Genomic DNA, 14356 nt, shown 5'->3' with positions numbered 1-14356 from the left:
TATAAAAGGTATTTAGTAGCACATTAATGAACATTCTATGATCTGTCTTCTGCCTAATTAGTGATACAAAGAGAGTTGAAGATAAAGGATTATTTTTCTGTTATTTATTTCTGTTACTTATGTCTACTCACTCTATGTGGTGGTTTGAATAAGAATGACCCCCATAGACTTAAGTGTTTGAATACTTGGCCCATATGGAGTGGCACTATTAAGAGGAGAGCCCCTGTTGGAATAGGTGTGGCCTTATTTGAGGAAATGTGTCACTGTGGAGGTGGGCTTTGAGGTTTTATATGCTCAAGCTAGTCCTAGTATGACACACAATTTCCTTCTGCTGTCTGCAGATCCAGATGTGGAACTCTCTGCTCCTTCTCCAGCACCACATCTGCCTGCAGCCTCCATACTTCCTCCTGTGATGATAATGAACCACACCTCTGAAACTGTTAGCCACCCAAACGTTTTCCTTTATAAAAGTTGCTGTGCTATGGCATCTCTTCACAGCAATAGAAACCCTAACTAAGACCCTCTATCATCTACCCTCTCCTCTCCTCTCCTCTTTCTTTTGTAGGGACCTTTCTTCTTCCCAGCCAACTCTTTTCTACTTTGATGTCTTTTTCTTTTTTGTGTGGGAAGAATCCACTGAATTTAAATATGAATGCTTTCAGGAGCTTGAGTTGGGAGTCGTTGGCTGAATGAGGTCAATTTGTCAATGGCTACACCACTGAAAAATAAAGTGGTACCCCTTCCCCAGCATTATTAGCTTTCCACAGTCCCTCAGCGAGGGGCGGGGCCTCACGAGCCCCTCCCCCACGCATGGTGAACTAGTGATGGGTCCAGTCTGCTGCAGATCTTCTGCAGGAAACTCTCAGCTGCCCTGAGTCCATAAGTGAAATGGCCAGTTCACATCCAAGAGATGCTGTTTCTCAACAGCCTTCCCCAACATCTCTTAGATTCTTTCTGCTCCTCTTCTAAGATGTTTCCTGAATCTTAGAGGGCTGATTGGTTGACTTTTTCAAACTTGTTTTAGGTATCTGTGGTGGAGGTAAGTATCTTTAACCCCAGAGGTAGAAGCAGGTAGGTCTCTGAATTCAAAGCATAGTCTACATAGAGAGTTCCAGAGATCAGACAGGGCTACACAGTGCGTGTGTGTGTGTGTGTGTGTGTGTGTGTGTGTTTGTTTGTTTTAGGGGCTGGGAAGATGGTTTAGTGGGTAAAGGTGTTTGCTGTCAAACCCAGCAACCTGAGTTTGATGCCCAGAACTCATGGTGGAAGGACAGACTTGGGTCCCACAAGTTGTCCACACACACACCGAATAAATACATACATACATACATACATACATACATACATACATACTATTGTTTTAGTGAAAATGGACAGATTAACGTGTGATTTTTTTGACTGACTGCTTCTCAGACACCAGATTCTCAAAACCTACATTTCTAAGCCCTGGTATTATCCAGTTGACACTGGCTTCAGCTAGTCTTCTACAGATGTACTATGACAACTTTTGCCTTGAGTTTGATGATAACTGTCAGTAAGATGTCAGTAAAAAGCATTATCTGGTGCTTTTCTCAAAAACTTCACATCTAGCTCTCTCCTCCAGCTCGGCAAGATGCCCAAGGGAAAGAAGGCCAAGGGGAAGAAGGTGGCCCCGACCCCGGCCATCGTGAAGAAGCAGGAGGCTAAGAAGGTGGTGAATCCTTTGTTTGAGAAGAGGCCTAAGAACTTCAGCTTTGGGCAGGACATCCAGCCCAAGAGAGATCTCACATGCTTCATCAAATGGCCCTGCTACCTTAGGCTGCAGCGGTAGAGGGCCATCCTCTATAAGCGGCTCAAAGTTCCTCCTGCCATTAACCAGTTCACCCAGGCTCTGGACCGGCAAACAGCTACCCAGTTGCTTAAACTTACCCACAAGTACAGGCCAGAGACCAAGCAGGAGAAGAAGCAGAGGCTGCTGGCCCGTGCTGAGAAGAAAGCTGCCAGCAAAGGGGATGTCCCAACTAAGAGACCACCTGTCCTTCGAGTGGGCATCAATACAGTCACCGCCTTGGTGGAGAACAAGAAGGCTCAGCTGGTGGTGATTGCCCACGACGTAGACCCCCATTGAGCTGGTGGTCTTCCTGCCTGCCCTGTGTCGAAAGATAGGGATCCCCTACTGCATCATCAAGGGAAAGGCCAGTCTGGGGCGGCTGGTCCATAGGAAGACATGCACCACTGTTGCCTTCACACAAGTTAACTCGGAAGACAAGGGTGCTCTGGCCAAGCTGGTGGAAGCTATTAGGAACAACTACAATGACAGATATGATGAGATCCGCCGCCACTGGGGAGGCAACGTCCTGGGTCCTAAATCTGTGGCTCGAATTGCCAAACTGGAAAAGGCAAAGGCCAAAGAACTCACCACTAAACTGGGTTAAATGTACTGCTGAATTTTCTGTACATAAATATAATTACAAACCTTCAAAAAAAAACTTCACATCTCTTAAGGGAAAGCTCACACAACAAAACAGCCACTCGTGGAAATGGATGTTAGGGAACCTATGACACAGCTCTTTTTCCTTTCTCAGAAATGACATGAGTCAGTAATAAAATCTCTACATCTGAATCTTTAAAAACATGTCTAGAATCTTCCAAATAATCTAAAATTATGGATTAGAAATATTTTTAACACCCCACTTTGAAATTAGTTTTCAAGAACCTATGTAAGACAAGCAGGATAGGAAATTACTCAGCAAAAGTTAACAAAAACTCTTGTGGGATTCCCCAGGGGAAGGGAAGAAAGAGCCTCTGGCTAAATGGCAGCCCCAGCTATACATACAACCTGTGCTTCTATGTCTTTGAGAGGGGAGTTTTTCTTATCACTGATAGCCATTAAAATTACGTCTCTCTGCTGGGTGTGATGGCTCATGCCTCAAATCACAGCAGGTAGGAGGAGATTGAGGCAGAAAAAGCCTTGAGTTCAAGCACACTGTTATCTCATCTGTGAATCTGTGTGGGTGAAGTAGCGTGCGCAGGTAGTCTCAGCTGCTTAGGAGGATGAGGCAGGAGGGTCACTTAAGGCTTAGTCTCCTCCTTTTGGGAGTTACAGCATGCACCACCATACCTGGCTGACGTACGTTTACTAACTACATTTTAATAAAAAGTCATATGACTGAGCTAGAGCAGTGGCTCCAGCAGTTAAGAGCACTTGTTGCTCTTGCAAAGGCACAGGTTCACTTCCCAGCACCCACATGGTAGCTCACAACCAATCATAGCTCCAGTTCCAGAAGCTAGGACCCTCTTGTGACATTTGAGGGCACCAGGCATGCACACATATACATAAATGAATACAAAGCACTATACACACATAAAATAAAATTTAAAAAAGAAAGCGTGTGGCTTCTCATTACACTGGGAATGAACTCCTCTGGCTTCTGGCTCTCTGAGGTCTCATCTCCTGCCATCCTTCCTCTAGATGCAATGTTCTCTTCTTTCATAGCACACAGACTCATCCCCTACCCAATGCTCTTCCTCTAGATCTCTATGGCTGGATTTATCCTTTCATGTAGGCCCACATTCAAATCCTACTGCCGCGGACAGGTTTCTCCTGTACACCTAGACTGTACGTCTTGATTATTTTTCTACTGCTGAGACAAAATACCCCCGACTAAAGCAAGTCGAGGAAGGAAGGGCTCATTCTGGCTTGTAGTTTAGAGACCACAGGCCATCATGATGGGCAGGTCACGGCAGCAGGCATTTGAGGCAGCTGGCCATATCAAATCTGGAGTAAGGTAGCAGAGAGTAGGGGGTGTATGATGCCAATGGCTCAGCTCAGCTTCTCCACTTCATACAGTCCAGGACTCCTGCCCAGGGAATGGTTCCTTGCGGGGTTCAGCTAGGTCTTCCCACAATAATCACCATATTTAAGATAACTCCTCACGGGCATGTGTGCACAGAGGCCATCTCAAAGGTGATTCTCGATCTTACCGTGTTGGCAATTAGCACTAGCTAAATTTTGTTCCATGGTGGTGTTTCAAGCTGTACATTCTTGACATAGAAATATTTTGTTTTAAGCATTTGGGAAATTTTCATTTCCACCAAAAAATAAATAAATAATTGTCCTTTTAAAAGAACATTAAAGCCCTCATGCTAGAACTATCTTATTTAGGAAATAAAAATACAGACCACGTAATTAAATTTCAATGTCTGACAAATGCACTCAAATGATATTCTCGGAAGTAGTGATGTCTTCATATACTTTTTGTGAGTGATCTTTCAGTGTCTGCTGTGGCCAGAGAGATGGCTCACCAGGTGAAGGTTCCTGCCCTGCCACCGAGCCTCATTTTGATTCTTGATACCCACAAGGTAGAAGGAGAAAATGACTCTTGCTGGTTGTCTTATAGTCTCCACAGACACCAAGGCACATGTGCATGCACATAGATAAACATGCACACACACAATAAACAAATAAAGAAACAAACAAGCAGGTTCTAAGAGGTAAATGCCAGCTGTTACGGAGTTGGGAATGCAATGAACATTGACAGAAGAAGCCTGGAACGACTTTAAAATACACACAGGGGCTTAGGAAACATCTCAGTTCATAAAGGGCTTGTTATACAAGCATGGCAATCTTAGTTTAGATCTCCAGAACCCATGTAAAAGGTAAGAAGTGGCTGGCTGTGTGGTGCATGCGTGTTACCCCAACCTTGGAGGCATGCAGAGAAAACAGGAGATCCTGGAAAGCTCACTGGTTAGCTAGCCTTGCTGAATACAGGGGCTTCAGGTTCAGTGAGAGAGTCTTCTCAGAAAATAAATGTGTAGAGCAGTTGAGAAAAGACACCTGACATTTTCCTAGGGTCTCCACAGGTAGTCGAGCACACACACATACACACACACACACACACACACACACACACACACACACACACTACACCCCTGCGCATACACATATAAATGAAACACATCAGCTTTAAACTCTCTGGAAATCATCCAGGGAAGGATTTCACTATGCTGGACAATTAAGAAGCAAATATTGACTAACCATTTACTATGTGTAAGGCATTGTATTACAACATACTCTGAACATGGTGGAAGGGATAAGCTCTTATACTTGGAAAATTAATAATTTAGAGGGACAACGTGTACACACATAAAAAAGCAATAAACAGTGCAAGCAGTAGATGACAGGTAACAAAAAAGAGACACAAGCTCAGGGGACTGGTTCCCCATATCTTTGGGAAAATATCACAACAATTGCTTTTGGACTACTTCTGTCCTTGTCCAGAACCCTCCTGACCATTTAGTTATCAGGCTGCTGCAGTTTTCCCAACTTGGCTTCCTACTGTGAATATCCACGAATCTACTTTCATTCTATAAATCTGCCCATTCTAGCATTATAAATGCCAAAAATATGAACATCATCTTAAGACGGTATTTCTTGATAAAGATGACCTCCCCGTTTTTGGACAGAAACAAGAGTTCTACACAGGGTGCTGCTCCTCAGGAGCCTCTACCTCCATTTTTGAGACAGGGTCTCTTCTAGAGTTTTCGGGCTTGTTGGTGGTTCTGCTGGCTGGGCAGTAAACACCAGGAGTCTGTCAGTCTCCACCTCCCCAACACTGGGATCCCAAGTGCAAACCGTACCCAGGATTTTACACAGATGCTGGGATTCAATTTCTGTCCTCTTCTTTTCCTGACAAGAACTTGACCAGTTGTACGGTCTCCTAAGTCCTCTTCTCCTTTAGAAACAAACAAACCATGATTTTTCTTGCATGAGCACTCTGGTTATCGCAAGTCTCGATTAGCTTCCAGAGTTCTAAAAAGCTGGTTTTGCCAATATTCTTGTTGTGTTTATGAAGGAATGAGTTCTCAAATGTCCTTCCCCCATTGTTTGAACTGATCCCCACTTACTGTTTTTTTTTTTTTAGCTTTTTATTTTGAGATAGTTGTGAATCTACATTCCTAAAAAAAATACATTCAGAGTCTTTGAAATAACCTTCTTAGCTTAGTACCTGTCAGCCTTTGTAATGGCCATTCTGCTCCAGCTTCCTGTGCCTGTGGTGCACAACTCCACAGACCTTCACAGCGGTCAATGTTCTGCTGACCCCATCTGCACATTCTTGACATCTTTCAATGTGTGCTTTGTTAGGAAAGTTGGAAGGGGCAGGGTAGCATGTGCCATGGCAATACACATGCAATGTTGATATACCCAGAAGTGCAGGATTCCCATTGTCATTTGAAGGATGAGATTTCAAAGCAAGTACACATGAAGCCAAACAACTTATGCCTTAACTGAGTAGCCTATACCCTGACAGCACTGGGAAGCCAGCCTTTCTGTGCAAAGCAGAATTTGTTTTGAACACAGGAAGAAGGCCATGGTATTCTAAGCAGTACAAATGATCAAGTGTTGCTCTCATTATCCCCTCATATTGATCACCTTCCTAGGCTGCAAAAGATAATATGGAAAAGTCAGAAACATAGTGTGCATGTGTCAAGACGAGAAATAAAAATAAAAGAGTTCAAGTAACTCTTGCTGGCCTCAAGCCCATAATCTGGTCTCAGCTTCCTCAGTTCAGAATTTTAGCACAGCTACTCGGCACCCCTACTTCATTTCTGAGAAGAGACAGTGGTACATCTGATCAGGATAACTGAGCAGTTTCTCAAACACAACTATAGATTTGAATGTGGGGTCTACCAAAGCTTTCAGTTGTCACTACGTCTATGCCTGGGAATTCCTTGTTCAGGCAATAGGAAGATAGGATTTGGATTACATAAATATCAATAATCAATACAAAAATAATAATTCTTAGGAATACTTATGACCTAAACATCATAATAGATAACCTTGGTAAGAAGTATATATTGAATATTGACTGTAACAAGTGACTATATGTTGAATATTAAAAAAGTACTAACATGTGTTATGACATTGCAATAATAAAATCATCTTTACCAACATGCTATTCACAACACCCCTTCGAAGGTGGTGGCATACATGTGTAATGGCAGCACTAGGGAGGCCGAGGTAGCGTAATTGCAAGTCTGAGGACAGTCTGAGCTACATGGCAAATACAAGGCCAGGAGGGCCACACAAGGAGCTCAGGCTCCCCACCCCTGACATTAAGAAGCCTTGAACATGCTTAAAATGTAACTAAATATATAACTGAATAATTTGCATGGGGAAGTCATTTTAGAATTAAATAATTTGAGCTAGATAATAACAGAAAGACTGTATATCAAATTATAAAATTCAGTTAAAGACGTAGGTTAAACAAAAATTATGGTCTTATAAACATCTTAGAAAAAGTTTAAATGTTAGTAAACTAAGAGCACTCTTCATGATTACAGAAAATGAACAGCAAAACAAACACAAAGAAGTAGAAGAAAACATGTGGTTAAAAACAAAAATGGAAGCCAACAAAACATAAAACATGGAGATTCAATAAAGTCAAAGACCAATTATTTTTATTTCTTTCCTTAGGTTTTATTTGAGACAGGGTTTCTCTGTGTGGCAGCTCTGGCTGTCTCGTCACTGCTTTGTAGACCAGGCTGGCTTCAAACTCAGTTCTGTCTGCCTCTGCCTTCCAAATACTGCGGTTAAAGGGGTGAGCTGCCACCACTCAGTCAAAGACCAATTCCTAAAGAAACTTAATAAAGTCAATATATTCTAGGGAGACAAAAAGGTGGCAATTCAAATACACAGATAATAAATATGCGAAAAGAAAAAGGCAGGCTAGTGAGATGACTCAGCAGGTGAAACCGCTTGCCACTGACCCTGATCCATTTGAGCTGGATCCTGGAACACACAGGATGGAAGGGGAGAACTCACACCTGCAAGCTGTCCAGGATCTTTATGGTATGTCTGCACCTCTACCCACACGTGCACACAACATACATAAATACATTTAATTTTGAAAATAAAAAGGAAAATAAAAAGAAAGCATTATTATGAAAGCTGGAAATACTAAGCAAATAAAAACAGCTATTCTTGGTAGTTCACAGCTATAATCCCGTGAGCTGGGAGACTGAAGCAGGAGGGTTGCTATGAGTTTGAGGCAGTCTGAGTGGCAGTGTGAGGTGCTGTCTCAAAACACAAAAACAAAATCAGAAGAAAACCTTGAATAAATAATAAGTAAAAAAGAGTAGTCAGGAATAATGCTTTGCCAATGAATCTGAAAACATGGATGACATGAACATGAAACTAGCAAAGTAAAATTTACACAAAATGTCACAAGCAAATGAGGAGAAGAGGTAGTCTTAAACCTGAGTGATCTTTAAATACAGCTGAAGAAATAGACTGAGAGCCTTTCTGGGCTTGTATGGTTTTCTACTAAATCCTAATAGCTAAAAAATTATGATTTTTAGTGTATTCTTTTATTTTTCAGAGATCGTAAAGGAGAGCACAGTTGTGTTAGACTTCTCATCGTGGTGACAAATGCTGGTGCGAGACAAAGAAAGGTTCATTTTGTCCGACAGCTTCAAAGGTTTGGTCCATAGTCACAGGACTGATGCCATTGTCTTTGGGCAAAATAATATGGCAGAGAACATGTGACAGAGCAAAGCTGCTTCTCTCACGCAGGCAGGAGAAAGAGACAGAGACTAAAGGGCCAGAAATAGCATAACCCTTCACAGTTACACCTCTGGTTCCTACTTCTACTAAACTCCATCTCTTTGTTCCCATCAGCTGCTATAAAGCCATTAAATTATGAATTTATCTACCAATCTTGATCAACTGGTTTGATGGTGTGGGAAGTCCTTCAGTATATGTGTTTCTTTTATTGGTTAATAAATAAAGAAGCTGCCTTGGGCCAATGGCTTAACAGAGTGTAGCCAGGCAGGAAAAAGAGTAGGCAAAGTCAGGGAAAAGCCATGTAGCCCCCCCCCAGAAACAGACGCCAGAAGGAAAGTTGCCAGTAAGCCACAGCCATGTGGAGATACATAGATTATTAGAAATGGGTTAATTTAAGATATAAGAGTGCACTAGAAATATGCATAAGCTAATAGGCCAAGCAGTGATTTAATTAATACAGTTTCTGAGTGATTATTTGAGTCAGGGCGGTCGGGAAATGAACAAGAGGCTTCCCCCAACAGTTTTGTGTTTAAAAAGTCAATTAGAGAGTTACACTATATTACGAGGAATGTTTAAATGATTATTTCAGCCCCCAACTCCCGCAGGCATCTCTTCTATGCATGGGACACTCTGGCTAGGGAACCAGGCAAGCTGACTGCAGATCTTTACCCCTCCTTCTGCCCCCTCAGATCCAATCCCCCAGTCTCATTCCCAAGTTCTGTAGCTGAACACCTGCTGTGGTCTCCCTTTTCTCTCTAGCCCCATCCCTAAGACATCACAAAGACCTTTTCCTCCAACCTCCCTCACCCTAACTCATCCTGGTATACCAGCCTCCAACATCAGCAGGCATGCCCTGGGAACACACCAGCTGAGCAGGTCAGAGAAACAGGTCCACAGAAAATTTCATAACAGGCAAGAAATAGCCATCTCAGTCTCCTAAAACCCAAAAGAGAAAGGGAAAGTAAGGAACAAAACAGCAATCCAACAAGGACAAGGCCAGATAGCAGCACCTAGAGCTACAGTCATCACAGTCTCAGATGCCTAGGCACTAGTATTAAAACCACAATCAATAATAGCCAGGGCAATATGTTTGTAAGAGCTCAGCAAGCCGACCACAGCAGGCCCTGAGTATTCCAACATAGCTGAAGCACAAGAAAAAGACCTCTAATATACCTTTATGAATATATTAGAGGGAGGTCCTTAACGAGAAACCAAATAAAATCACTTTTTAAAAAAACTAGGAAAACACAAAGAAACAGTGAGAGGAAATGAAGAAAATCCAGAAAAACACAATCGGTATAAGGAAATGAATACTATTGTTCAAGACTTGAAAATGGAAATAGAATCAATAAAGAAAACCAGAACTGAGAGAATCCTGGAAACAAAAATTTAGGAATATGAAAGGGACTACAAGGGAAAGCTTTATTAAAAGAATACAAGGGCTGGAGAGATGGCTCAGTGGTTAAGAGCACTGGCTGCTCTCCCAGAGTTCCTGAGTTCAATTCCCAGCAACCACATGGTGGCTCACAACCATCTGGTTGATTCTTCAATATGGTGAGCATCTACTTGCTCTCGGACCAGCTGTTCTAAAGCCTGCAGTTTCTCTCCTGTTAAAAGCCATTGTTTAACCCATATTGGTTCCTCAGTTAACCATTTTAAAGGCAGGGCCATTGGTACCTCTGAAGATTTGCTAGTTGTTTTATGTTTTTGTACAGACTGAACAGCTTGTGACTGTTTTTTATAGTACCATATAATATCCTTCCCAGAAACATGAGTTGGTTTCTGAGACTGCAGGAATGTTAATCTGGGTATTCCATTGTTACAGCAGATCATGGCCCCATAGATTAAGTTCCATGTTAGTTACATATGGCCTAAACCTTCCTCTCTGTCATTATGACCCTATTCATTCAACCCATATCATTTGTTTTACTTGAGACACTGTTCCAATTCCTAGGAATTGAACATCTGCCTCTTGAAGAGGCCAATTCAGATGCCAAGGTTCTGGAGTAATAATAGTCACATCTGCACCCATGTCCAGTAACCCTTCTATTATAATGTTGTTTATTTATACTCTGAACTTTGGTCTTTGATCATTTATAGATGTCTGCCAAAATACAATTGGATGAAACGAGAAATCATCATTTTGAGTGACAATTATCATATGCACTCACTCATAACTGGTTTTTAAACATAAAGGAAAGAAAACCAGCCTACAAATCACAATCCCAGAGAACCTAGACAGACATACATGGATCTAATCTACATCGGATGTAGAAAAAGACAAGATCTCCTGAGTAAATTGGGAGCATGGGAACCATGGGAGAGGGTTGAAGGGGACGGGAAAGCAGGGAGGGAAGCAGAGAAAAATGTAGAGCTCAATAAAAGTCAATAAAAAAATTTTAAAAAGAAAAAATATCAGTACAAAATGTTGGTTTGAAGCCCTAGATTATCAAAGTGAAACAGGGAGGAATGCAACAGCTCACTTCAGTGAAAAAAATCACATTAGCAGCAGTGAGTCTAGCAAGATGGCCAGGATAGGGAAAAGGAAAAACTCTTGTATTCCCAACTGCAACTGACAATCATTTTTATATGCTTCTAAAAGTGAAACCAGGAAAGACATGTACTGTGATAAATATAGCAAAAACTGCCCTTTAGACATGCAAAAATAGCTTAGTCAGGAATTCCAGTACACCCAAGTTTGCACTGTATAACCAGAACCCAATGAAGGACATCATGTACACAGAATAACCAGACACAACTAGAACTCTTCAAAGTCCACTGAACAGTGTGTAAGCAGAAAACAATACTCTGCTCTGTGCATCTTCAGGGATGCTGCGGAGATGCTACCTTGATCTTCCCTGTGAATGGAGAGTCTCTCCTGGGATCCTGACCCTCAAACCCAGAGACTACTATGAGAGAATGGACCCAACCTTAGGCTAAGATATATTACAAATGTGAACAGCCTTGGGGAAATGGGCTTAGGAACTTGGAGTATGAGCTTTGTGTGATGACCCTTAGCATAATAAAATGTAACTTTTGTTGTACCAATAAAACACAAACAAAAACAAATCATAAAGCTAGTGAAGCATGGATCATTATAAAAAGCAGCCAGCAGCTTTCTTTCATGCTTTCTGCGTCAAGTTCCTGACCTGACTTCCTTCAGTGGTGGGCTGAAGCAAAAGAATGAAACTAGGACTCCTACACTAAAAACAAGCACATATGCCCAGGGTATTTCATACTTAGTAGTCATTTGAAGTTGTTTAGTTCAAAAGAAAAATGAATAAAATAAATATGTAAAAGGCTAAAAAAAGAAGTCTGCCAAAATATATGTTTTTTTATTTTCTATTGGATTTTTTGATTTATCCTCCATATTTATTCTATCATCCAGAACAGTATGTTTTGTGGGTTTCTTGTTGTTGTTGTTTTACAATAGGCACTGGATTTTTTTTAAATTAATTTATTTATTATGTATACAATACTCTGTGTGTATGTCTGCAGGCCAGAAGAGGGCACCAGACCTCTTTACAGATGGTTGTGAGCCACCATGTGGTTGCCAGGAATTGAACTCAGGACCTCTGGAAGAGCAGGCAATGCTCTTAACCACTGAGCCATCTCTCCAGCCCTAGGCACTGGATTTTTAAATTTTCCTGAGGAGACATGTTCTCCACAGTGACTGGGAATGCTTGGACTATGTTTGACCTGGAGGCCTGTGAGAGGCCCCTCAAGGAGCTTCTCAATGTTAGTGGGTTGCTTTGCTTGTATCTTGTTGATCTACATTTATTGGTCTAATGTTGGCCCTTGCCACATCTTCTACATAATCCAGAAGACTGAGATCTTCTATTTTTGTTACTTCCAGAGAAGACATTGTTTCTAGGAATGCCTTGTCTATAATCCCTTCTCAGATGTCCTATTCTATCACAATTAATACATTTGGCATTTTGATGTCTCTTCATACCTTTGGAAATTGCTTCTCCTACCCAAGCTTCAGTATTATAGTTAAATGCCTCAATATTTACTGTATGCAGGATCCATTTATCCATTGGTGCTGGTCTAACCTTTAAAGGTCCAAGTATCTTTTTGCATTCTAAGTTGGCATTTTCAAAAGTCAAAGATTCAATAAGTACTTGTCTAGCTTCTAGAGCTGTTACTCCTATTTGTACAGTTTTAGTTAATCTTTGTAAAAAGTCACTAAAGGGTTCTCTTGGGCCTTGTTTAACCTTAATATATGATTTGATTCTTCTTCCTAGTTCTTGAATCCTGTCTCAAGCGTTGAAGCTTGCTGTATGGCATAGGGATAAGATATGTTCATTATAAAGAGCTTGACTCTATGGATCAGCATAAGTGTCCTAAAAGAATTTGATCTTGGGAAGCTTTAAATCCTTTGACCCTTCCTTGATGTTCTAGGACTTTAGCCTCCTCTCTCCAATACCACTTCCACTATAACTGTGGCACATCTTACAGAATTACTGAGACTAATTGAAGCCAATCATGTGGGTAGAGGCCCATGTTTTTTTTTTTTTTTACCATTTCCCAAACAAATTGTGAATGCATGCCACAAGATACTACTGATTACTTCATTTCTTTTAGATGTTTCATACCTGTAAGTTTCCATTTACATTCTTTGTATCTGTTTGGGTATTGAGTATTTTCTGGCTTGTCAGAGCTAATAATGGGATAAGTAACTAAAACTCTTGGTAAGTCATCTGTGACTCTGAGAGGTATTGGTGATGCTATATCTTTTGCGTGTATCTCCTTTAAGAGAAGTTTTTCTGACTGTGGGTTAACAGCAAACAAATTGCATGGCTTCTTTAAGATCCAGATTCCTGGTTCATGCTGGCAAAATGAACTCTGGCCCTTTTAGGAGGTCTTTCCCTTAAATGGTGTCTGTGAGCAGCATGTTACAAATTGCTTAATGACAACATACACCCACTGCGACCCTGGAGCTGGCATGGTGTGTATATCTTGCAGAGGTGGTGAACATGCCTCCACCATGTTGGATGGGCAGAGAAAACAGGCAAGACCACAGAGTTGGTCCTACCCATGCCCACTTAACCATTTATAAAAAGCACTCCTAGTCAGAAAAGAATTTCAGATACACAATACGACAGATTCAGACATAAAAGACCTCTAAATGAGACACAGTGTTGGATAAATGTACGTAGATTTAGAAAGAGAAGAAAAAGACTATAGACAGCTATAAAAATAAATGGGTTAAAAAAATAAAACAGTCTTTAAAGAGACATTAAAAGTAATATAAAAGAGTGCAGACAGTCATAGATTAAAGGAGTAAAGAAAAATAAATCACATAAGAGAGAAAATACACAGAGAGTCTGGATTAGGAAAACACAAAAATACTTTGTTTTCTTTTAATTTTTTGACTGCAGACAGATATATGATTGTGGGGGCTGCTAAGATAAACCAATTTATGTATTTTAAAGGTATCTTGACTTCTAATTTGAGTCTAAGGATATGTTACCTTGGAAAAGATGTTTTGCTTTTGTTTTCACAGAGAATGGGAAACTGTGGATTTCTTCCAGACAAATGTGGTTTGATAGAATAAGATCCCTCTCGATGAACCCTAAAAATACTTCACCCAATAAGCAGCAGGAAACAGTTTGGAGAAAACAATGCCCAAATTTCCAAAATGATTGTTTACAAATGTTTGTTTATATTTAAAGAGGGATATGTTATAGAGATAAATACTTTGCATGGTATAAATCTTGTTTTATTGATACTTTTTTTGTTTTTTGTTTTGTTTTTCGAGACAGGGTTTCCCTGTAGTTTCTAGAGCCTGTCCTAGAACTAGCTCTT

At 40.9% G+C, this 14356-nt stretch overlaps 1 pseudogene; it reads left to right on the top strand.

The window, feature by feature from the left end:
* Nucleotides 1-1606: 1606 nt before the first annotated feature.
* On the top strand, nucleotides 1607-2414 carry LOC119817462 (annotated as a pseudogene).
* Nucleotides 2415-14356: the final 11942 nt, after the last annotated feature.

Source organism: Arvicola amphibius, chromosome 6, assembly GCF_903992535.2.
Source record: "Arvicola amphibius chromosome 6, mArvAmp1.2, whole genome shotgun sequence".
NCBI classification, from domain to species: domain Eukaryota; kingdom Metazoa; phylum Chordata; class Mammalia; order Rodentia; family Cricetidae; genus Arvicola; species Arvicola amphibius.
The sequence above is the reverse complement of the archived record's forward strand: the minus strand, read 5'-3'. Positions and strand labels throughout refer to the sequence as shown.